Below are 23,541 nucleotides of genomic sequence, written 5' to 3' on the forward strand. Positions count from 1 at the left end.
ATGATCTTAGCTGCCCGCCAGAAACAGGAAACGTGCAGAGAACAGCATCTTGACTTGTTTATGGCCTTCATTGACTTTACTGAGGCCTTCGACTCAGTCAACAGGGAAGCTCTCTGCCATTGTGAGGCAATTCCACAATGGCATGAACGGCAGTGTCCTGCACAACAGGGGTGGCTAATCTTCAGGTAACCGTTTATCAATTATGTAGGTAATTAACTCTTAACCAACACAGAGAATAGAATAACAGGGGCCAAGCAGATACAACACTCACCCCTTGATCTGTAGGTCGCTGGTTCGATTCCGGGGCAATCCCATTACACCAGACTGGAAGTAGATAAACGCATTAACTTTGTGAAGACTGTGATGTACTGTTCGTCACTGTTCATGTTGGAGAAATGTTTGATGTGGGAGTGACAGGCGACTGGCAGGGGTGTGAGGTGATAATAAGAACATAAGGAGTCTGCAATAGGCCGGTTGGCCTGTGCATGGCAGCTCCTGTCGAGAGTTACTACCACTCTCTATCATCCATGACTATCTAACCTTCTTTTAAAACTTCCAGCGTCCCAGCACTTACTACAAAGTTGCTAAGCTTGTTCCACTCATCTACCACCCTATTTGTGAACCAGTTTCTTCCTATCTCCCTCCTAAACCTAAAGTTATCCAACTTAAATCCGTTGCTACGAGTCCTATCCTGCTCGGATATTATAAGAACTTTATCTATATCGCCTTTATTGATTCCTTTCACCCACTTAAATACGTCTATCATATCTCCCCGCACTCTTCGTCTTTCTAGGGAATGCAAGTTTAGTTTCTTTAATCTATCTTGATAGGGAAGGTGTGCGAGGTGATAATGAGGTGTGTGAGGTAATAATGAGATGTGTGAGGTGATAATGAGATGTGTGAGGTGATAATGAGATGTGTGAGGTGATAATGAGATGTGTGAGGTGATAATGAGATGTGTGAGGTGATAATGAGATGTGTGAGGTAATAATGAGATGTGTGAGGTAATAATGAGATGTGTGAGGTGATAATGAGATGTGTGAGGTGATAATGAGATGTGTGAGGTGATAATGAGATGTGTGGGAGGTAATGTGAGATGTGTGTGGTGTGGGATGTGTGATAATGAGATGTGTGAGGATAATGAGATGTGTGAGGTAATAATGAGATGTGTGAGGTAATAATGAGATGTGTGAGGTGATAATGAGATGTGTGAGGTGATAATGAGATGTGTGAGGTGATAATGAGATGTGTGAGGTGATAATGAGATGTGTGAGGTGATAATGAGGTGTGGAGAACAATGGAAGGTCTTGGTGTGGTTCCTTCCTTACCATCCCACCTATATTATACGCGCCTGTGTTGACGGCTTATCGTCCTAATCTTTACCTTCCTCAGCACACACCCAGCCAAGCCATTACTGTCAAAATTTAAGGCACAAGAAATGGTCTAATCTTGCTGGAAGAATAGTGTGTAACTTGCAGTGAGGAGGAAAAATCATAAAGGAAATGTGTAGCTACGAGAGAGAGAGAGAGGAAAAGAAACAGAGAAGACAGACTGACAGACAGACAGACAGACAAAGAGTAAGATAGAGAGATGTAAATAATTGAGATGGGAGCAGATATGTATGTGTGAGAGAGAGAGAGAGAGAGAGAGAGAGAGAGAGAGAGAGAGAGCATTCAATATCCCCAGACGGTGCATTACGATCACAATTTTGTCACAGAGGACCATTTTTCCCCTACAGGTCTGGGGAAAATTGGTGTTGCTTGAGAGAAGTTCCAAAACAAGGTAAAGGAGACGGGAAAAATCAGGGAAAATATGTTCACTCAGAAGGAAAACCTCAGGGAAATAATACTCAGTAAGTTTCTCAAGATTAAGATTAACAAGAAAACAAGCTCACTAGCACGGCCATAAAGTACCGTAAATGTGGTTAGGCTAGGTTAGATTTTCTCTCTCTCTCTCTCTCTCTCTCTCTCTCTCTCTCTCTCTCTCTCTCTCTCACCACAACACGCATCAATAAACATCGATCCATCAAGTCGTCTGGCCTCGCGTCACCACCAACAATGATATGCTCTGTCCGGGCTGCCGCAAAAACCTGAAGTATGTCATGGAGGGTGCTGAGGGAGGTGCTGAGGGAGGTGCTGGGGGTGGTGGTGGAGGTGCTGGGGGTGGTGGTGGAGGTGCTGAGGGAGGTGGTGGTGGAGTGCTGGAAGGAAGGTTAAAGTGGCCGAGATGGTGATAATAGTGGTGGTAGTGGTAATAATGAGGATAGTCATGATAGTGGTAGTAGTGGTGGCAGTACCAAGAGAGTAAGTTTCTTTAACACACACACACACACACACACACACACACACACACACACACACTACTACTACTACTACTACTACTACGACTTTGCTGTCACTAGGAATCGAGTATGACGATCATCCAGTCATGATACAATGATATGAGTTAATAAGGATGTCACCTAGGTTGGTGAGTTTTAAGGTGGCTGAAGAGGCCGATACACACCCTTGTTTAACCCCTGTTTTGATGGGGAAAAACTCAGACTGGGTGCTGTTGTGCAGGACACTGCCGTTCATGCCATCGTAGAGTTGCCTCACAATGGCGATGAATTTTGGTGGGCAGCCAAAACGGCTGAGGGTCCACTGCACTTTTCCTGTATCTGGCAGGCAGCAAATATCATGTCAGTGGTGCTACGTGATGTTCTAGAACCACATTGAGATTCTGGGAAGAAGTTTTCCGCCTCAGGAAGGAGTCTGTTTAGGAGGACTCGGGCAAAAATCTTGCCAGCTACGGAGACCAGCGAGATCCCACGGTCGTTGCCACAGTTTGACCGGTCTCCCTTGGTCTTATAAATATTGACGGCGGCAGCTGAAAGCAATAGGGAGCAAGCAGTGCTTGCACCTTTACATAGTGCTGCCACACTAGACGCATTTCACCACCCTGTGCGAGCGCGCGCACACACACACAAACACACTCCATTCATCTTCATTGTCTTTGTTCAATTAGTCAGAGCCCACTCGTCGGCCAACCACCACCTGCATACTAAACTAACCCACAACTTATGCTTCTTAATTATTAATCTTTCTTTTTAATTATGTCGTTTGAGATTATAAATTTATAGTTGTAATTAGTAAGCAACATGTGAGGGCGTCCTGATGGTGGTGTGTGGGTGGTGGTTGTTGTGGGTGATGGTGGTGAAGGTGATGATGATAGTGGTGATGGTGTTGGTGGTGGTGGGTGGAGTGGAGTGGTGGGGTGGTGTGTGGGAGGTGGTGGTGTAAAGTAATGAGTGGTTGTAGTTAATTGTTGTGGTTGTGTAGGGTTTTCTCTTGGCTTGGTTGTAGTTTATTTACTAGCTGCTGGTCCCACAAAACTTTGCTCCCACACACACACACAGCCCTCACTCAATCCTCACTCTCACATCCCCACACACCCCTCACTCCCACACACACACTGCCAAATTGAGAGCCCTTGAACACATACACACTCTACAGACTGATGATAATATCACACAGACCATCTACACTGATGGATCTCTAAACACCGCCTGTGGGAGGGCTGGAAGTGCTATTGTTGTGACTCAACCTGACGGTAATATAATTGAGAAAGGAGTTAGAATTAACAACTGGGCATCCACTCTACAAACTGAATTAGTTTCCATACTCACAGCTATTAAATTCATTGAAACCACTGTTACTGACAGTCTCATCATCACTGACTCTCTATCCTCACTACTTGCCCTTGGTACCCTCGACTCAGGTTGTCACGATCTTGTCTCTGAAGCCAGACACAAATATGCGTGCCTTGTTGACCAGGGTGTCAGGGTCAAACTGTTGTGGATCCCCTCTCACATAGGCCTCATAAAACATGACAGAGTTGATGCCCTCGCCAAACTCGCGTCTAACAAAGACACCGTTGAATACAATTTGGGTCTGTCAAAAGAACCCTTAAAACTGTAATTAGGAAAGAACTTATTGATGAGTTTGACGCAAGTAGACAAGTGCAAACAGGCACTAGTCGATCCATAGTTTACCATGATGAGATGTATCAAGTGAAACATGTATATGGAGCAAGTAACAAGATCACTAGATTACAAGATGTTGTAACCAACTAGATTAAAGGTTAGGATATAAGTACTCTGGCAGTATGTTCCTCAAGCAGATGTAAACAAAACTAAATGTAAGTGTGTGGCCATACATATGGCCACACACTTGAACACTACGTCCTCGACTGTGTGAAGATAGAACCTTTTAGGGACAGGTCCAAGCACACTGTGTGTGAAATGGCACAACACTTCATCTCTAATGGCAAGATAGCCGACATATTAAGATTGTATCCACTTTTTTGCACTCAGTAACTATATCAGTTCTCATGTACAGAACCAAATACGCAATGTGCTTGAATACCTCCCACGTAAATGTGAATAACAAAGTGTGAGGCCAGACATACTGCCTCACACGCCTGTTCTCACGCATTTGTGAATAAGTTACCCTTATGTATAGAACTAAACAAATAATGTAAATGAAATACTGTGTAACTTTCGGTGCCATAATATCCTGACAACCGGGGTTAATTATTATGACCCTTTGTAAACCCTACTCTGTAATCCTTTTGCGCTACCGCTCACAGGATGAGTGTGGGGTGCACAATAAAGTAGCCGCTGCAAGCGGCAAAATCAAAATCAAATCAAATCCCACATAGCCACACACATTCCTCCAATACACAGCCACTCAATGGCCCCCCCCCAACCCTCCCTCACAGCCCCCAGTCCCCACGGCCTCAATAGTCCCCACAGGTTGACGTGAGCAGCAGCGACGAATTAGAACGATGCTAGGTGATCCTAATCATGCTTATCTTACTTTTCGATGACACCATAACCGGATATCACCCCCAGGGGCAGAATTACCTGGGAGATAGCGGAGGCAAGGAGGAGGGGTTAGGTGGGAGGGAAAGGTGGGGTGGAGGGTTGAAGGGAGTGTGGGAGGAAGGGTTGGGAGGGAGGAAGGGGAGGAAGGAGGGTAGGTTGGAGAGAGAAAGGGAAGAAGTGGAGAGGGCTGGATAGGAAAAGGGAGGGAGGGAAGGAGGGAAGGGGGTGAGTGAGGTAGAGAGGGAGGGACAAAATAGAGGTTAAAGGGAGGGAGAAGAGAGACAGACAGACAGACAGACAGACAGACAGACATAAAAAGGAAAACCAACAGAAATATTTTTTGTTTACCCTAAAGATTCATCATTATCAGTAACATCTCTACTCACATGAAATACTCGTAGTTATAGTGAGTGGTAGTGGGCGGGGAAAGTGGGGGTTGGTGTGGGCGGGATGGGCGTCGAGGAACAGGAGGAGACGAAGGGTAGTAGTAGTAGTAGTAGTAGCGGGTGGGGGAAGAAGTGGGCGGTGCTGGCAGTCGGTGGGGGAAGAAGAGGGTAGTGGTAGTGGGTGGGGGAAGAAGAGGGTGGTGGTAGTGGGTGGGGTGAAGTAGTGGTCGGTGGGGGAAGAAGAGGGTGGTGGTAGTGGGTGGGGGAAGAAGAGGGTGGTGGTAGTGGGTGGTAGTGTTGAGCAGGGAGATGTGTATTGTGCGTTGGTGAGGATGATGGGCGGCTAGGAGCAGAATGGGTGACAAGGATCAGGATGGGCGGCGAGGAGCTAGATGGGCGGCGAGGAGCTAGATGGGCGGCCACTATCAACGTCACCATCACCACCACCGATGGTATCAGACGTCATCACAGGAGCCAACACCGAACACCTCTCTTCTTCATTACGCTTCTACCTGAGTTGTGTATCTTAGCCTAATTAAGGAATCTACGGACAGGTATATCGGCTGTGTATTTAAGTACAGGTATATCGGCTGTGTATTTAAGTACAGGTATATCGGCTGTGTATTTAAGTACAGGTATATCGGCTGTGTATATAAGTACAGGTATATCGGCTGTGTAAAACCTAACTTAACCTAAAGACAATAAAATTATGATCTGGTTTATCTGATGCTCTCTCTCTCTCTCTCTCTCTCTCTCTCTCCTAAGGGTGGTCAGGGTGGGCCGATATTCGTGCCTCTATTAGCGAACACACGAGAGTTTATTATGAATAAATGATTGTATAATGTGTGTGTGTGTGTGTGTGTGTGTGTGAGTGTGTATTATCGTCAACTGTGATCTTTCAAGCTAGCATTGACGTTGAGACAGACAGACAGACAGAGACAGACAGACACAGACAAATAGACAGGCAGAGACAGACAGACAGACAGACAGACAGACAGACACAGACAAATAGACAGACAGAGACAGACAGACAGACAGACAGACAGACAGACAGACAGAGCCTATCAACATTTCTTAATAAGCGAATCAAAATCTTCGAGGGGTTAAGATGGTACAGGGAGGGATTAACTTCATACTCAAGGGGTTATCCTCATACTCAAGGGGTTAACCTCATACTTAAGGGGTTAACCTCATACTCAAGGGGTTAACCTCATACTCAAGGGGTTAACCTCATACTTAAGGGATTAACCTCATACTCAAGGGATTAACCTCATACTCAAGGGATTAACCTCATACTCAAGGGGTTAACCTCATACCAGAGAGAAAAAGTGCCTCACCTGCCCTCAATTTAACCACCTCGAGAACCAACTAGCAGTAACCCAGCCATATATAGAGCTTCCACATGTGCTGCTAACGACGCCTTCGGTCTTCTTAAAGGGTAAATTATCCCCTCATAGCAGTAAAAGGAAGACTAAAAACAAAACAATTGCCAAACGTTCAGGTAACAGCGGGAGGTCGGTGTTACGAGAGAGTTTATCAAGAGGAGTTATCTCAGCCTCCTAACCTTTGGCCAAACTAAATACTAATTGATGCGACCGCTGAGTTCCTGGGTTCCTCCTATCTGTTTTGTTTATGATGCTGTGGTCTACGACTTACTCAGGGATGTGACGCCCCCCTCTCTTCTTCTCTCCATCTCATCTACCCCTCCTCAGCATCTCCTTCCTCTCCAATGTTGCTGTTTGGTGTTACTGGCTATGAAGGAGGTGGAGGAGGAAGGATGGAGAATTGAAGGAGAGAGAGGAAGGATGGAGGGTGGAGGAGAGGGAAGGATGGAGGTGGAGGAGAGGAAGGATGGAGGAGTAGGGGAGGAGAGAGGAAGGATGGAGGGGTAGGGGAGGGAGAGGAAGGATGGAGGGAGGGAGGAGAGGAAGGATGGAGGGTAGGGAGAGGAAGGATGGAGGGTAGGGAGGGAGAGGAAGGATGGAGGGGTGGGGAGGAGAGGGAAGGATGGAGGGTGGAGGAGAGGAAGGATGGAGGAGTGGGGAGGAGAGGAAGGATGGAGGGTAGAGAGGATGGAGGGTGGAGGAGAGAGGATGGAGGGTAGGGAGGAAGGATGGAGGGGGTGGAGAGGGAAGGATGGAGGTAGGGAGGAGAGAGGATGGAGGGGGAGGGAGAAGGAAAGAGATGGAGGGTAGGGAGAGAGGAAGGATGGAGGGTAGAGAGGAGAGAGGAAGGATGGAGGGTAGGGAGGGAGAGGAAGGATGGAGGTGATGAGAGGAGAGGGAAGGATGGAGGTGGAGGAGAGGAAGGATGGAGGTAGGGAGGAGAGGAAGGATGGAGGGGTGGAGGAGAGGAAGGATGGAGGGTAGGGAGGAGAGAGGAAGGATGGAGGTGGAGGAGAGGAAGGAAGGAGGGGTGGAGGAGAGGAAGGATGGAGGGGAGGGAGGAGAGGAAGGATGGAGGGTAGAGAGGAGAGGAAGGATGGAGGGGTAGGGAGGAGAGGAAGGATGGAGGGTAGGGAGGAGAGGAAGGATGGAGGGGAGGGAGGAGAGGAAGGATGGAGGGTAGGGAGGAGAGGAAGGGTGGAGGGTAGGGAGGAGAGGAAGGAAGGATGGAGAAAAGGAGGGAGGGCTGGTGCGAAGGTGTCCACACAAGGTCCATCTCCCTCTGTGTCTTCTTGCCACTGTCTTGACACACAGAGTACTAGTGGTGGTATTCTCCCTCTCTCCTTCTCCTTTTCTTCCTTCCTGTCTCTCCTCTCCCTCTTCCCCCATCCTTCTCTCTATCCCTATCCCTCCTCAACCACTCCCTTTCCCTTTCCCCCGCCATCCTCTCTCTCCCTCCCTTCCCTTCCCTTCCACTACCCCCCACCCCTCTCCCGTCTCTAAAAGGATCATTCAGGGTTAACAAGGCTGGAACCTGTTGGCTGTTTGTTAGTTTTATCTCCTTATTTACTGTAGAGTCGATAGGAGTTTTGGCCAGTGTTCTTAATGCCCGGAGGTGTCTGGGTTGTTAGGTCTGGTTGCAGTGGCGGCAGCTGGCGAAAACAGACATTGTTTTGCCACCTGAAGATTAACCACCTAACCTAACCTAACCTAACCTAACCTAACCTAACCTAACCTAACCTAACCTAACTTAACTCAAACGCTAATATAACTTAATCAAACCTAACCTAATTTAACCTAGTCTAACCTAATCATCAGGTTAAATATGCTGGGGTGTCTTGTATGTAGGTGATCCTTTTTTTATTTCATCGTAATATGTAATGAATACACACACACACACACACACACACACACACACACACACACACACACACACACACACACACACACACACACACACACACACACACACTCCACCGGCTGCAACTCTATTAATAAACCGTTTATTATTATTATTATTATTATTATTATTATTATTATTATTGTTATTATTATTATACACACGCACGCACACACGCGCACACACACACACACACACACACGCACACGCACACGCACATATTGATATACTCTTACACGTCCAAGGAGCGACATTAAGTCACTTATCTAGCATACGACACATGTAAACAAACGCTGACTGAAGGTGTCACTAAATCTTAAATTGATTTGAGAATGTGTGAATGTTAGTGACCGGGGGTGTGTCCTGGTACTACTGCGCCACCACTACCAACACCATTGCTACCACCACTACCATCACTACTACCACTTCTAACACCACTACCACCAATACCAACATTACCACCATCACTACCATTACCACCTCACCCCAAATTCGTAAATGATTCGAGGACAAAATGAATCTCTATACGTAGAAAGAGTGAGAGAAGCAGACTGAAAAAAGCAGAGAGAGAGAGAGAGAGAGAGAGAGAGAGAGAAGCAGAGTATCGTTTGAGGTACTGTAGGTGCTGGCGGGATACCTGGTAGGTGTGTGGAAGGTGGCCCCATTAATAAAGAAAAGGAGAGATAAGGAGCAATAAGGTCCATAGATATACCTTATAGAGGGAAGGAAGGCAGGTAGCGGAGGAGGGATGGAAGGAGGGAGGGATGCTAGGAGGGAAGGGAGGGAGGGAAGGGAGGGAAGGAAGGCAGAGAAGGAGGGAGAGAGGGGGAAGGAGGGAGAGAGGGAGAGAGGGAGGGAGGGAGGGAAGGAGGGAAGGGAGAGGAGAGTGGAGGGAAGGGAGAGGAGAGTGGAGGGAAGGGAGAGGAGAGTGGAGGGAAGGGAGAGGAGAGTGGAGGGAGGGATATGGGAAGGTAGAAAGGTTTCTAAGTGGGTATATTTTGTCTTCTTAACCAAAAGAGGAAGAAGTAATTATTAGAATGAGTCGTTTGTGGAAGTAGTTATTAGTAAGAAGAATAGTTAATCGGCAAGAAAACATTTCAAGACCGAGTACGTAACGGGAAAGGTAAATGAGTGGGTGAAGGAAATCCAAGCTGCGTCTGATATTGCTAAAACTGAGTCACATCCGACGTTTGCGGCATTCACCCACGGAGTCTAGCATCGCTGGAACGATCTGTTGCGCACTATCCCTTATATCAGACCCTCCTGCACCCTCTGGAAGAAGCCGTCAGGGTCGTTTTTATCCCAACACTAGTGAAAAGCCTTCACTTAACCCCAACAGAAAGGTCACTCCTTGCACTACCACCGAGACATGGGAATTAATAATCCAGGGGAACTTGCTGCCACTGAACATCAGAACTGCCCTCACTAAGCTCACAGTAGCTCAGAATGCAGCAAGTGAGGTGGACACCGACGAATTACACAAGACTCGACGTACCATTACGACAGAACGGCAGCACAACGAAAAGGATAAACTTCAACAACTGTTAGTGAACCTTAGGGAAAAAGTAGCTGTAGCGCAGGAGATGGCGCCCGAACTGGCTAACAGTGTTACCGATAAGACCAAAAGGCTTCAGCCTTAACAAACAAAAATTTACAGATGCTCATTTTACAACATCGGCCACGCCATGGTGTGCAAGAAAGGTGACTTCGTATGCATGATGCATCACGAAGTAAAGGATCTCACAGTACATATGTTGAAGGAAATATGCCACAACGTCACTGGACGGTGAGAATCTCCATCTCAGGACTTCCAACGCATCGAACGAAACCCAGGAGGACGTCAATGCTCGAGGATTTTGGACACGGGGGCAGCGAGCCTTATTTGAGATCAGGATATTCGACCCCATGGCCGCATGTCACCATAACCTGTCGAGGCTGCACACAGGAGGAACGAGAACGACAAAGAACAGGGCTAAATAAACTGTTTCAAATCAATTTAATAATCCAAAAGAATTCAGAGCGTGGACCAAGGTAGCTTCACTCCTCTGGTATTCTCAACGTCAGGCAGGATGGGACCAAGTACAAGATGCTTCTACACCAGACTGGCCGAAGTGTTATTTGAACAAAAGCAGCAGACCTAAACTAACAACGGTCATAGACATGGCCTAAGAGCAACAGTCACCGAATGCCGCATTGATCCGTGGCTTAACTAACTCAGCTAGGATAGATACTATGGTATTAGGATAGTTAGATAAAATGTGTGGTGAAGGTATGGCTATAAGGGGAGGTTGGTGGCCATAATATATAAAAAGTAGTAGTTGCAATGTTAGTAGTAATTCGTAGTGGTAGTGGCGGTAGTAGTAAACAAGCAGTCCTAGAGGTTAAAATGTTACCCCCCATTATGTGGTCTAGAACAGGTCAATACTTAGTGTGGGTCAAGTCACTCTAACCCCCTCACGTGACTTGATCGAGGTGAGGTGAGGTGAGGTTAGGTTAGGTTAGGTTAGGTTAGGTTAAATTGCACCTGGGAGCTGAAGAAAAAGATAAACACACAACATTCTTAATTACTTCACAGGTAAAGTTGGCCCTCAGCACACCTGCCTTAAGAGTGGTCATCGCCCGCACCACCATCCTCCATCGGTCACTGCACCACGACTCAAAAATGAAATGTTGCAGTGGATTTAAATTTTCATCTTGAGTTACGGGGATTCCATTTGCATACACAGTTAATTATAAATGTGATACTGTACAGGTGAGTTAGCGGCTGTCTGACAGGAGCTGGCGTTTCTGTCTGTCTCTCGTCTGTCTCTCTTTCTTTACTTTTCTTCTCCTTTTTCTTCTTATTCTTCGTCTTTCTACTCCTCCTCCTACTCCTCTTTTACTTGTTCCTCTACTCTTCCCCTACAGTTCCTTCTTCCTCTACTCTTCCTCCTCCTCTGCTCATTTACTCTCCCTCTACTCTTCTACTCCTCGTCTACTCTTCCTCCTCTCCTATTCCTCCTCCTCTTCACCGCCGGGGTACGAGTCATCGTCGTCACAGGCAGGTATTATCACCTCCTCAGCCACACTAATACACGCTAACGAGTCTACTAACGACACCTCGTTGACCAGTCCTGTGATGGTGAGGGGGCCGTGAAAGACCTCTTCCTCCTCCTCGTCCTCCTCATCCTCATCCCCTCCTCCCTCCCCTGCCTGTGTCTATAAAGACCTCCTCCTCCTTCTCCTTCCCCTCCTCCCTCCCCGTGCCTGTGTCCACAAAGAACCAACTTCTGGTTCTGAGACGACAAGAGAGTCACCCCTACAGGAGCTGGTGAGGGTGGCTGTGTTGACCTGTGGCCCCGAGTTCGTTCTCTCTCTCTCTCAATATAAACCTCATGTGCTGACTCCCTTTCGGGGTTATTGTACGCCATCAGATGCATAAAGCGTTAGTCACTGGGAAAAAAAAAACTCTTCTTCTCGTTGCATCTGGTCTTGAGGTACAACTGGAGAGGCGGTCGGGAGGTCGTGGTAGACGTGTACCGGGGGAGGAGGAGGAGGAGGTAATGACTTTAGACGGGAGGTAATGACTTTAGACGGGAGGTAATAACGGCGATCAGTTCGAGTACGATTTCGACTGACAAAAAAAAAAAGGAACGATGCTCTCCTACCCTCCATAGAGCAGACAGGTGTGATGATATATGCATTCGTAAGGTAATATACGCACAGATAAGGTAATATACGCACAGGTAAGATATTATACGCACAGATAAGGTAATATACGCACAGGTAAAATATTATACGCACAGATAAGGTAATATACGCACAGGTAAGATATTATACGCACAGGTAAGGTAATATATGCACCGGGTAAGATATTATACGCACAGGCAAGGTACTAAACGCACAGGTAAGGTTATATACGCACAGGCAAGGTAATGTACGCACAGATAAGGTAATATACGCACAGGGAAGGTAATATACGCACCGGTAAGATATTATACGCACAGGCAAGGTACTAAACGCACAGGTAAGGTTATATACGCACAGGCAAGGTAATATACGCACAGATAAGATAATATACGTACAGGTAAGGTAATATACGCATAGGTAAGGTAATATACGCCCTGTGAGGTATTAAACTTTTCCGACATGGCTGGCTGGCATTCATGCACAGTCTCTCCAGTCTCTTACCTGTGGACTATTATAACCATACTACCGTGTACCTGTTGGAGTGGCTTACTGACCTTGGTTCTTTCAACCCTCTTAACAGTCATCTCCTCGCCTACTATGCTGCTGCTGCTGCTGCTGCTGCTGCCTCCTCCTCCTCCTCCTCCTCCACGGGTCAAAGGTCAAATATCATCTATGGCTAGAATTGATAATGCAGTCGTAACTTACAACTCATCACATTTCATCATGAAATTATCCTTATATATAACTTAAATGCCATTAACCCCTCGCTATATGTAATGGGCTCCAGTTCTAATGGTTGTTAGGTTAGGTTTACATTTTTCGCAGTAGTGAATTCTCTGCTCTACATTTTCAATTATTTGCATTTTTAATGAACAATTGGGCGAGTTATTTGCCAAAAACTGAGAGCCAGAAACCAATTTCTCGCTGCACGCTAAAAGTCTCCCCCGACTTCAGAAGTGGATTCCACAAAAACCGTAACTTCTACGGGGGAGAATTGCATATATATACTCTTGTTCAAAATGTTGTTTCCAACACATTTTTATCTAAATGCAGTTTTATCGTCCGATGCATCGTTTAGCACAAAACTGAGAAAAGATAGTCGCAATCCATCCCCCCCCCCTCCCGCCCCATTTAAGGGGTTGTGGTGTCAAAAGAGGGGGATGCTGCACTCGGACGGAGGGGAACTCTTCGGGGGTATGAAAGCAAACTTTCATCTTTTGACAATTTTTTCCACCAAAACTCCTAATTTGACCGGACTACTTAGGATGAGTTAGGTTAGGTTAGAGGTGTGTTTGTTAGGTTAGGCTCTGTTAAGTGTTTACAAACTTGGACTTGAAGAAGAAAGAGTCCGTGTGTAGAGGTTCCTTTTCGATCTACAACGTCTGAAACACCTGGAGTCACCTTGAGGGAGAGATACACTATCTACAGTCCCCCTGCACCCCTCCAACACCCCACTCTCCTTCAGAACGTCTCTGTTGGAAGTTTTCTTATGTCCCCGTCCTCAACACGAGCCAAAAACGAGGAGAAAACAGCACGAGGGTCTGAAGTGTACCAGCGCTGGGGTCCACCTGGAGGCCGGCTGGTGAAGACATCAGCCACCAGACAACTCTTACCAATCATCCTGTCCGAGGAATCCTGTTGCCTCCTCGCCGCCCCACCTGTCGTCTGTACTAATTCCTGGCGGCAGGTTCTTCCCTAGCAGATCATTGTTAGTCAAAGTAGCCTCCACCCGTCACAGGTTAATATATCAACGAAACCATTAGTCTGTCAGTCCCTGGATTGTTTTATCCCAGTATAAGTATCATCAAGGCCTGGCAAAAGCATCTGTTATGTTCCATCACTGTTTATCTGCCTCACCCACAAACTGGTTGCTGTCAACCTCCTGATGGGTGCTGGCGCGCGTGTGCGGGGGCACTCACATCTGATAGTCGACTTTGACATGCATATGTATACACCTGCGAGACCAACAGACTCTTGTGTTTACTGAGCACATGTTCATATATTACGTAGACCACGAGAACACCTTAACACACACACACACACACACACACACACACACACACACACACAGAGTAGCCACAAAGTAACATTCAGTGTTGATCGTCAGTGGTTGAGACGTAGGCAAATATATGTATCCTTCAACGAGGACACCACAAACTGATGGTGGTGGTGATGGTAGCTCCCAGCATCACCACCACAACCACACCATTATCACCACCACTACACCTTAACTACATTATCACCACCCACCACTACACCACCATCACCTTACTCCACAACCACACCATCACCACCACCCACGACCGCCAATCAACACCATCACCCGACTCAACCCAAGATGACAGTCCGTCGTAAAGGTGGACAGTGAGTGTGCTGGATGAAGTACTCCTGATGGCTGAGATAGAGAGTGTGCGTGCGTGCGTGCGTGCGTGTGTGACGTGATCCAGGTAATGAGACACAAACATCAACATTGACACACCTGAAGATCTGGGAAAAAGACCTTCATTGAGCCATACGTGTGACCTTATTGACCCTGTGACCTCCTGGGTGACAATGAAAAGGGTCAAGGTCACAGATGAGGGTCAAAGATTAACTACGTCAGCTGGCGTCTTATGAAACTTCAACACCACTATTACTGCAACATCATCATCATCACCGCCATTACTGCAAGACCACCACCACTACCATGACTACAACACCACAACGCGATCAATGCTATAACACCATCACCACAACTACCACTACTACAGCACCACAACACCATCACCACCACTACACCACCACAACACCATCACCACCATGACCCCTTGACACGACGACTCCACTACGGTGTCTACGAGGGTCCTGACACACTTATTACCTGACCGGCCTCGTGTCGTGTCAGATGGCGCGATCACCACCTGTCACCTTCAACCGTATACCGTCTACGGCCCTCAACCTGGTCATGTCCAGCTGGGGCGTAGTTCAGATGGGCCCCAGTCCTAGTAGGCCCCAGTCTTAGAGGGCCCTAGTCCTAAAAGGTTCTCGTGTTAATAGATCCCCGTCTTAATAGGTACCAGTCTTAATAGGTTCCAGTCTTAATAGGTCCCAGTTATAATAGGCCCCAGTTCTAATAGGCATCAGTTTTAATAGGTCCCAGTTTTAATAGGTCCCCATCTTAATAGGTTTCAGTCTTAATAGGTCCCAGTTCCAAAAGGCACGAGTTCTAATACATCCCAATTCTAATATGTTAAAGTTCAAATTGGCCCCAAACTTAGGTCCCAGTTCTAATAATCCCCAACTTAACCTAACCTAGATACACCAAATCATTAATTTCTGGGTGTCCATTAGATTTAAGGGTCCATTAAAACTCGGAACTATTAAGAATCTCTCGGTATTGAAGGCAAACTGGGATCCGACCCCATTAGATCACTGGAGTTTATTAGGATCGAAACCCATTAGATGAAGGACCCATTAGATCACTGGAGCTCATTGGGATCGAAACCCATTAGATGAAGGACTAATAGACACCAGGGCACCATCAGGACGAGTACAGTTAACTCCTCAGCGGGACAACTAGACGCAAATTGGTGGAGGTAGTGGGCGAGCCGAAGATATTTTTCAGTCAAATTCTTTATTTTTGCTTTACGTCATTAATATGTTTCTTCTTCTTCTTCTTCCTATTCTCCGTCCTCCTCTTCTTCATTATTATTATTCTCCTCCTCGTCATTCTTCTTCTCCTCCTCCTCCTCCCCCTTCTTCTTCCAGCGATTTATCAGCCAACATCTCCTATCATAGTTGATCTGATTAGCACCTGCCTGGAATTTACCTGGAGATGTTTAAGGTGAGGTTAGTTTAGGCAGCTGAGGCTACTAATACCCCTAAGAGGCGATGGTGCTTAGTCTTGTTCTTGTTCCTCCTTTTATGGCCAAATTCCAGCAACTGTTGGTTAAATTAGGCATCAATAACCCGCTCTCTCATCTAATTGACATACCAGAAGCCCGAAATGGGTCAGGTGTCTCGATATCTTCATCAATGGTGTATTTTTTTTTTGGGGGGGGGTTGGGGGGGAGGGGGTTGGCGGATGTTGGTCTTGTTGTTGACGTGGTTGTCGACGTTGTTGAGGTGGCTTGTCCCCTCTTTTGTCTGGCTGGACCACCAGGAAGGTTAATGTTCGTCGTCTTGGCTTGAAACCTGACCTAATTTAACTTTACTTAACCTAATTAGTTGGCTTGAGACCCAATCATTATGGTTAGGTTAGGTTAAGTTAAGTTATGTTAGGTTAGGTTTCAGAAGCTGGGTATCTCTAACACTGTATGGGTACCTAAATGCTCACCCAAGAGGTCAATCGCTCACGTACCACAAACCAAATAACCTCACCTCTTTACCATGTGATATCAGCCAGGTAAGAAAGGTGCGTCTACATGTAGTGCAGGTAATTAGCGATTGGAAGGTACCTAAACCGGGAGTTAGGTGACAGGTAACCAAGGTCGTGTTGTCAATACAGTAGTCAGAACACCTGTAGATTAGCCCCAGTTTATTTTACCTGAAGATTAATCACCCTAAGGCAAGGTTAGGTTAGGGTGTTTAATGTTCAGGTGATCCTAGCAGCTTCCTGAGGACTGATATACCTTTGTTTACGAGAGATTAATGGCAGGTACAGAGGCCCGTGTGTAGGGGGGGGGGGGCAATGCACCTAGAGTGGCAGCATTATGTTCGTGTTAAATATTAAGGTGCAAGCACTGTTTGCTTCCTCTCACTTTCAGCTACCGCCACTGGCTAGCCCTCGTGGTGAACAGGGAAGCAACCTTGCTTAAGTCTTCCCCTGCCAGTACACAGCCTTCACCATTGAGACTCCTGCTGTGCCTCCTCGTGGCAACTCGCGGTACCTGGGTGCCTCGTGGGCTCAGGCTAGACCAACAGGGGATCTAGGAACAGCAGTGGGCCCCAGAAGGACAGTGCATAGCCCTACCTGCATGTGGACACGACCTGGTGCCTACCAACCACTGCCCTGCTGCCTTGCGGATTAACCTAACCTTGGTAGGTATAAGGCTATTGGAGTAAACCCCGAACGAAAATTCTACGGTGGAGCCCCGCATCAGGCACACATATTTACAGAGCTCCAAGAAGACCCCAACGGCGGTATAGGCGGAGGTGGTGACCAACGTGGCAACCCATCAACTAAACCGACATGTGAAGGCAATGCAAGAAGGACAGGCTACTAAGGCGAAACCCAACAGGAAATGGGAGCCATCATCCAGCTCATCATACTTCTCATCGACATCAAAACCCCTAAACCCCCAAAATCCCTATGTCGACAGACGAATGGCGACGGGAACAGGCAGAGTTGACTGTCGGGAGCTTCTAGTCACAACTCTGCACCTAGTCGGCTTAGAAAAGGTGTTCTTGTATGCACTGGGATCAAGAAGGCAGTGCAATCCGGTCCTGTCTGTGCGCTGCTTTAACCGACTGGCAGAACAACCCTCAGTCTCGGACCAAAGCTGATTCCTTCCAAAAGAAGAAGTGGCGGCGAGGCGCGAACTTCGCAATCTAAGGAACGAATGATTGAAAAATAAAACGTGTGAAATGCAAAAATTTGCAGATAAACACAAGATGCGCGATATTTTCAGTTCAGCTAAAGCATTTCTTGGCCCAATTGCTCATGGCACAGCCTCCCTCCGCTCGTCCGATGGCAACTCCCTCAATAAAGACGAAGAAGGCATCCATCAGCATTGGAAAGAGCACTGCCATTCGCTACTCAACCGAAACACCGATGTGGATGTCCTGACTACCCTGCAAGTCCATCAGCACACAGAGCTGACCCACCTCAGCTATCCTCCATCCCTGGATGAGGTAGCTACTGCTATCAAACAGATGAAAATTAACAAAGCCGCTGGGCCTGATGGAATCCCAGCCGAGGTGTATAAAGCAGGAGGACCTCTGCTTACTAGCCGTCTCCACTCTCTCCTGGAGAATATATGAGAGGAGGAGGAGGAAATCCCCAAAACTCTTAAAGTGACCTGTACATGTACTTCATCGACCTAACTAAGGCCTTCGACTCTGTCGAGAGGGAAGCCCTCTGGCGGACCCTCAGCCGTTTTGGCTGCCCACTAAAATTCATCGCCAATGTAGGGCAACTCCACGATGGCATGAACGGCAGTGTCCTGCACAATGGCACAACGGGGGTAAAACATGGATGTGTACTGGCACCAACTCTCTTTTCCCTTTCCTTGGCTGCCTTCCTTACTCGTGCCAGTGACATTTAGGTGACGGGGTGGACATCCAGTACCGGATGAAGGGACTTTTCGACATAAGACGACTTCAAGCAAGAACACAGGTGCCGGCCGCTTCCATTACTGAACTTCAGAATACAAACGACCTCCCCCTCGTCGCTCACACTGAACGCGACCTACAGGAGATCCTGAACACCTACTGTACACAGATGTCTATGCAGCATCTGTAGACGGCCCAGCCGGTCCCGTATCAGCCTCTCGAGTCACCTTAGAGCTCACCAACGAAGGTGATATCTTTAATAACTCATATTATTGTATCATAGCTGGATGATTGTAATACTCGATTCCGAGTGACAGCACAGTAAGTCAGTAGTAACACTGTGTATGTGTTTACTTGTGCATGAAAGACTGACCATAAAGTATATGCGTATGTGTGCACTTAGTTTTTAATGTATGTATGTATATATGTATGTATGTATGTATGTATGTATGTATGTATGTGTGTGTATGTCGATTCATCAGGTGACCCCGCGCGTGTGTAAAGTCAGGGCAGGTGAGGTTGTGAGCACATACACACCACTGTACAGGTGACATCCTCATCAACCCCCATGATATAGCGGCCACCACCTGACTAATAAGGTAACACACCTGAGTCCAGATCTCAATTTAATTTGGCAAGAGAGAAAACTTTTCCTTATAAAGTGGAAACCTAAGCTAACCTAACCCACAGTTTATTTCACCTGGTTGATTAAGTACTCTAACACAAGCCAAAGATAACCTAACAAATCAATCCTTCAAGTCATTAAACGAGAGTACGTTAGGTTAGATTAGGTTAGGATAGGTTAGGTTAGGTTAGATTAGGTTAGGTTAGATTAGGTTAGGTTAGGTTAGGTTAGGTTAGGTTTCATCAGTTAAAATCATGTTAGGGTCTTGTAGATTCGTTCGTGTTGTCACAAAGGAATATTATTCAAACAGACCCCAGAGAAACGGATGATGGAACGACCCGGACAAGAACAGATAACAGATAATAATATATATGAAACACTGATAAGGACAATGATAAGATCACAGGGAGACTCGGGTAATCTCTCTCTCTCATCTTCTACGATAAATTACATTGATATACGAGTCTATCCCTGGTGAGGGGATGGAGTGGGTTGTGGAGGAGACTATGGAGGAGAGGTGTGGGAGGGAGGTGTTGGTGGAGGAGTGTGGAAGGCGTGAGTGGTGGAGGAGTGTTGTGGAGGAGAGGTGTAGAAGGAGGATTGTGGAGGAGAGGTGTGAGTGGAGGAGGCTTGGAAGAGGTGGTGACGGGGGACTGTAGGAGGGGGGGGCTACACGTCAGATAGACCTCAGTCCTAATAGGCCCCAAATCCAATCTGATCCAATCATTAAGACTTAGGTTAGGTTAGGTTAGGTTAGGTTGACTTATATTTGGTTATGTTGAGTCTATTTGACTCGTCAACGGTTAGATAGGAGGGAGGGAAGGACAAAGAAAGGAAGGGAAGAGGCAAGGAAGGAATTAGGAAGAGAAGGAGGCAGAGACTTCTTCAGTGAGGCCACACAACACAGAAGGACAAGGGGGAGGCAAGGAAAGAGGAAGGAGGGTAGGAGGTCGGCCTCACTGCATGTTGTACCGAGATAAGCATCACTAATTGAGGAGGTCGTATATGGTAGCGTGGGGGGGTGGTGGGCCCTGGTCATTACCTGTTGTAATGACACCGCCACCAGGTATCAGACACCCACACCCTGCCTGCTGAGACACCACCTCCTGTCTGCTCACACCACACCCCTGTCTGCTCACAACATACCCTTGCCTGCTAACATCACACCCTGCCTGCTGACACCACACCCCGACCTGCTGACGCCACACCTCGACCTGCTGACGCCACACCCCTTTCTGCTGACATCACACCCCTACCTGCTGACACTTATCTTACCTGCTGACGCCCACCCTGACTACTGACACTTACTCCTACTTGCCTGTTTGTGTATATACTAAAATTTTCTGAATATATTTATAATATTACGTATAAAACAGAAGATAAACACATAATCAATAATAAAAACATTCCGCCATGATGTTCACTTGTCCCTTTACGTCTCTTCAAGAATTTATACTTTTTGTTCTACGATCCGTTTATATTTTGTTTTTCCCATACGTTTATATTTTGTTTTTCCCATACGTTTATATTTTGTTTTTCTATACGTTTATATTTTGTTTTTCTATACGTTTATATTTTGTTTTTCCATACGTTTATATTTTGTTTTTCCCATACGTTTATATTTTGTTTTTCTATACGTTTATATTTTGTTTTCCATACGTTTATATTTTGTTTTTCCATACGTTTATACTTTTTGTTTTTCCTCAGACGTTTATACTTTTGTTTTTCCCATTCGTTTATATTTTTTTTCGTAGACTTGACGAGAGCATAACTCCAGCTCATCCTCCAATTACCAGACGGTGACCACGAGTTCAGATCCTCTATAGACCCGCTGATGTAGGATCCAGTTCCTGTCGATCCAGTAGAGGAGGTCAATTAGGAGGATTCAAATGACCTCCACAATGTTAAGGTGTTTATACTGCTGTCTTGCATGTAGTGACAGGAGGGAGGGACTCTTGAAGGTGGTGAGAGAAGGATAGAGAATAAAGAGAAGAGATAGAAAGAGGAAGAAGAAAAACTAGACGAGGAGAGGTTTGTTACCTTGTGAATATTTATGTAACGATAAATTTATTGCTCAATTTAGTTAGCTCCAACCACCAGGTCCAACCCACAAGTTACACGTCCAGTTCATAGGGCACATAGATCCAGTTCACTAGTCACACAGGTCCAGTTCACAGGTCACAGGTAGAGTTCGCAGGTCACACGGGGAGCGTTCGCAGGTTACACAGGTACAGGTCACACAGGTACTGCTCACAGGTCATACAGGTCCTGCTCAAAGGTCACACAGGTAAAGCTCACAGGTTCAGCTCACAGGTCACACAGGTCTCGGGTCCAGGGGTGATGAATACCCGTGAAAATAAGCAGCTCTAAATTATTGCCGTAACCGCTGTGAACATGACTGCCGACTGTATCTCCTGCCCAGTAATTACATGTCCTGTGGCCGCGCCTGTCTCAGCATCGACGGCCCTGGCGAACATCGCCCACCAGGTCACGATAGGAAGAAACAAATATTCGAGCTCTTTTGGACCTAATCATCGTTGATTGGTCCTTAACTACCATGACGTCATATATTAAATTTCGCCGATTGGTCCTCAACCCACTGTGACGTCTGCTTCGGGCTTGTGTTTGATTGGTTCGTCACCGACAATTAAATATACGTCATTCGGGTATTACTAAATCAGGGTCGAGTCACTGTGGAATTTTGAGGCCATGTTGGAGTAAGAAGACGTATGAGGCGCCCTGAGGTAGTGGAGGTAAGAAGGTAATGACCACACAGGTGAGACATGATACCTGTAATTACCACACGAGGAAGTGTTATACCTGGGCGGCTCTACTCCAGTCTTGTTCGTGGGGGATATTTTACCTGGCTACTCCACCTGGCTTCTCCACATTACCTGGCTACTCCACATTACCTGGCTACTCCACATTACCTGGCTACTCCACATTACCTTCCTCGGCTACCTGGTGAAATAAGCTACATAATCCGATAATTGGATAAAATATGGATGATAATTAATAGATGAACAGATAGATAATAGACCAACGGTAAACACTCATAACACTGCCAGTACGAGCCATCACAATCGCCTGTCGAACACTTTCACCTTTGTTAATGACACGCGTAGGAAAATTCACGCCTGACGAAAAAGTTATACCTTCTGCCAGTAGTGGTCTCTCTCTCTCTCTCTCTCTCTCTCTCTCTCTCCCGTGTACCTTTATCGCTCTATCGTTGTTGTTTTTTTAAAGAAATTATCAATTACCGAGTCATGAGTTATCGTGGGTTGCCAGCCTGTTCGGATTTTTGTGTCGGGTGTGTGATTAAGCGTTCGGGTGAGTTTCGGAGGTAGGGTGCGGTGTTCGGATGAGTTTCGGAGGTAGGGTGCGGTGTTCGGATGAGTTTCGGAGGTAGGGTGCGGTGTTCGGATGAGTTTCGGGGTCTGAAGTTGAATATTCGGATGTGTTTCGGTTGTGTGATGCAGTGTTCAGTTGTGTTTCAGATGTGGATGTGAAATTTTCGGTTGAGTTTCGGATCTAAAGTTGACTGCTCGGATGAATTTCGGATGTTTTTGTTGTTGTTGTTGTTGTTTTGAGAGGTTGGAGGAGTCAGAAGAGAGGAGGGGGGGGTAGCAAGAACAACTCAGAGCAATAAAAAAAAAGTGTCAGATCCCAAGTCAGTTAGTCACTTCAGATACGCATTCATAGAGACAGTTGACGCAGCTAAGATAACCCTTTTCATTAGGTCTTTTAGATAATTAAATACTGTTTTTGTTTGACCTATTCTCGTTACATCTGCCATCACAGTTAATGTTACTTCCCAATGGTGGAGACAGAACACAGCCTTGTCTTACTCCGCCTCTTGTTGACAGTAAATATATTCTTTTAATTCTAATACCTCCTTCAGTAATGTCTTTTTTAAATCCATTTTAATCAGATACCTCACTGGCTTTTCTAAAATTTATTCAACTTAAAATTGTATTTAATAAAACTTTATAGGCAGGACTTTTCAAGCTTATTGTTCTAAGCTATATGTGCACTCTAAGGCGCCTGTCTTCTTAGGTAATGATACAAATATTGAGTTTTTGAAGTCACTGGGAAGGTCACCATTGATGTTTATAGAATTATATATTTTGGTCGAACATTTTACCCCATTCTTGCCCATTTGTTGTTTTTGTTTTTAAATTGTGATGGAAGAAGACCAACCCCATAAGCTTTATTGTTTTGTTCACAGCTGCCTCAACTTCTTGGCATTTCAATCTTTATTTCCTTTTCGTTTCTTTCCTCTACTTTACCCATCTCGCTTTTACTCCTTCTACCTCAAACAGCATCTTATTGCTTTAAGTAGTTCCACCCCATTTATTACCTTTTTCTGGTTCATTTGTTTAATATTTCTGTACATTTCCCTCTATTGTCGCCTTTGATCTTCCCTAAATTCCATTTGATTTTAGCACATAGTTTTT

General features: G+C 46.2%; 1 protein-coding gene across 1 annotated transcript in view; it reads right to left on the reverse strand.

Moving 5' to 3' along the window:
• Positions 1-270: 270 nt before the first annotated feature.
• LOC121856939 overlaps positions 271-23,541 on the reverse strand; it is a 53,841-nt gene continuing 30,570 nt past the window's right edge. The window contains exon 9 of the mRNA XM_042352726.1: positions 271-324. The gene's annotated coding sequence lies outside the window, so the exon portion shown is untranslated. The remainder of the gene's footprint in view (positions 325-23,541) is intronic.

The sequence above is a fragment of the Homarus americanus genome, unplaced genomic scaffold (genome assembly GCF_018991925.1).
Source record: "Homarus americanus isolate GMGI-L3 unplaced genomic scaffold, GMGI_Hamer_2.0 scaffold44060, whole genome shotgun sequence".
In the NCBI taxonomy this organism is placed as follows: Eukaryota; Metazoa; Arthropoda; class Malacostraca; order Decapoda; family Nephropidae; genus Homarus; species Homarus americanus.